This window comes from Hyposmocoma kahamanoa, unplaced genomic scaffold (assembly GCF_003589595.1).
Source record: "Hyposmocoma kahamanoa isolate Upper Pololo Valley unplaced genomic scaffold, ASM358959v1 64, whole genome shotgun sequence".
Lineage (NCBI taxonomy): Eukaryota > Metazoa > Arthropoda > Insecta > Lepidoptera > Cosmopterigidae > Hyposmocoma > Hyposmocoma kahamanoa.
This window is the reverse complement of record NW_020653852.1, coordinates 6,253,593-6,256,461: the sequence shown is the minus strand read 5'-3', so window position 1 is coordinate 6,256,461 and position 2,869 is coordinate 6,253,593. Positions and strand designations below refer to the sequence as shown.

The following is a 2,869-nucleotide window of genomic DNA, read 5'->3' as shown; positions in this document are numbered from 1 at the left end:
AAGACAATAAATACAGGCGCGTAAAACTAGCATTAGGACTAACAATCTCAAGACAATGGGGTGAACAGCAACAATTAACTTAAATTTTCAATGTTTCATAATCAAAGTTAACTGATTCATGATTAACTAATGCCGTGTAATCTTATCAGCGATATAACCGACTCGTGACTATCATATGAGACGATTAAAAACAAATTAAAGAAATTGATTAAACTTACCCGTATAGTATACTTATTATTCCACCGTCTATCGGCTATGTATATCCAACAGCCTTTATGTTGAACACAACACAAAGGAACTCCTAAAAACTTAACTACCGTTACGAAATCACGATTTATTCTTATAAAAAATATATCCAAACAAAACACGGTCTCGCGAACAAGGAAGTTTTAATTCAAATTAAGATTTTGTAACTCCAATTTTTTAAAAGGCTGGCAATGGTCTCTGTTTATTCACTTGTTTTTATTTAAAATTTTATTATAAAATATTAACATCAAAATCATATCGTGAGAAAGCAGTCAAAACAACGGCACCTTTTGACACTTGACAGTGAATAACCTCCCTCGTAAATTATATAGTGAAAGTACAGAAATGTTTACACACAGAATAGTGGTGCATAATTGTATTAAGTAAATAAAGTTTAATTTATTTTAAAAATAAACTAATATTCAAAAGTCCACACTTCAATTTAGTTTTGCTTGCCCCGGGGAAAGCTGCCAACCAGTGAGCGAGAGAGACGCCTCACAGCACTGGCGCAATGCGCAACAGAGACAAACACACTGCGTTAAAAAATGAATGAACGAATTGAATGACAATGGCCAATAGGGTTTCTGTTAAGAACGAATGGAAAGGCTAGAGACGCGTTCGTTACTCGAGAATATCGATGACATTTTACCGACTGAACAAAATGGTGTTTGTATTTGTTTTGATAGAATGTCATAGATGAAGACTTTAGAATGGAAACAGAAGGAATATATATTGACTTGGTACAGTATTTATCTATATACTTACCTGTGTACGGTGCTACGGTGTATCATAGTACATTATCTCTAGGTACTCATAGAGACAAAGCATTAGTTGATAGTTATACACTAAGGTTATACATTTAACTTGGGGAGTAATCCATAATAAGTGACACAGTGAAGTACATGATTTGTAAAGCAAAGTGATCGAAAAATTTTGTTTGTCTATATTTGCAGGAATCCACATTCATTCACAATGTCAATGACTTTATCAAAGAATTTGTCACGGTATTATTAGGTAAATACAACGATCGTCACATACTTATGGCAGTTATTAAGTGTGAAATTATCTTACTTTGTTCCGCGGCGTAAATCTGCGGGTCGGGTAACGGTACGGATATTATCTTTCATAACCACCATTTGCCATCTGTATATTTAAAGATTACATAGGTATCTCATACCTACCTCTTCTTTCATCGTTTCGATAGCTCCAGCTAGTGATGACGCAACGACAGGAGAGCAAACATCTAGTTTAGATAACTTTTTGAGCACTCAAACCTCATAAGGAATAACGCAACATAGTATGTAATGTGCCATGAGTCTGTATGCTACTGATTTAAGAAACCATTTGATGTGATAATGTTAAGCTTGGTAAAATAAATTTGATATTATGTGAACTTGGGACAAGGTGGACGATACCATATGTTTAAAGAAAGCTCAAGAGATTATTGTGATATTGTGGTAAAGAACATTTCTAGCGGTATGTAATCATGTAAATAATATAGCATGAATACGTGAGGCGCACTACAAGTTTCCGGAATGAATAAGAAAAAAATACTATAAATGGTCAAAAATGAATTTATTGTTTCTTAAAATATTCTCCGTTAGTTGTTCTCTGTTTTTCATACGAATCAACTACTTTTGAAAACATTTATGCCACTCCTCCGTGACAATCTCTGAAGCATATTTTTCATACTCTTCGACAGCGTCTTCAAGTGACGAAAATCGTTGACCGCGTAACTGGTGCTTAAGTTTTGGAAATAAATAAAATCACAAGGTGCCAGGTCGAGACTGTACGCGGGATGGCTCATAAGGTCAACGTTGTTCACCTTCAAAAATTTCATTTTCATTTTTCTGTCTGACCTTGAAGAACTGGCATTGCCGCGCAAGATGATACGGCGTTTACGGTTATTTTTTACGGAGTTTGTCAATAACTTCCGGCAAACAAATGGTCGTGTACTAATCACTGTTCACGGTACAACGATTCTCCAAAGCAACAGTAGCCATGTGTCCAGTTTTATTAAAAACAGAAGCAATCATCCGCTTAGAGGCACTTTGCACGCGCCACTTAGGTTGGTTTCGGCTCATCTCGAAAGACCCATACGCTCGATTGCTGCTTGCGCGTAAGCATAGCATTGCACCAAGTGATGCGATCCGTTTTTTGAGCCTCAAACAAATTGTGTGGGATCCACCGAGAGCACAGCTTTTTCACACCCAAATGTTTGTGTAGTATTGATTATATTTGACTTATGCCTATGCCTAAAGATGCTCAAACCTTATGCTATGTCACATGCCTGTCTGTTTTGATCATACGGCACACAGCATTGATGTTTTTGTTGTTCACAGCAGTGGACGGGCGATCATCACGAAATTCGTCACTGAGATTCACACGACCGCGTTTGAATTCTGCAAACCAGCTATAAATAGTCGTCTTGCATGGTGAAGCTCCGCTGAGTTGTTAATTTACACTTAAAGTCTTAGAAAATCATACTACGAAAATTTTCACGAGTTAAATCTATGGTGATGTAGACAACCAATTTCTAAAATGACGCCACAATGTAAAAACAAGGGACAGTCAGATGAAACAAACTGAATTCTATAGCCAAAGAGTTCCATTTTCAAATGTT

At 36.3% G+C, this 2,869-nt stretch overlaps 1 protein-coding gene across 2 annotated transcripts in view; it reads right to left on the bottom strand.

The window, feature by feature from the left end:
• LOC113230662 (probable beta-hexosaminidase fdl) overlaps positions 1–750 on the bottom strand; it is a 190,870-nt gene extending 190,120 nt beyond the window's left edge. Inside the window, exon 1 of one of the 2 annotated variants that reach the window (XM_026464681.1) lies at positions 219–750. The gene's annotated coding sequence lies outside the window, so the exon portion shown is untranslated. The remainder of the gene's footprint in view (positions 1–218) is intronic. The other variant, XM_026464683.1, reaches the window with a different exon arrangement.
• Between the last annotated feature and the right edge of the window lie 2,119 nt (positions 751–2,869).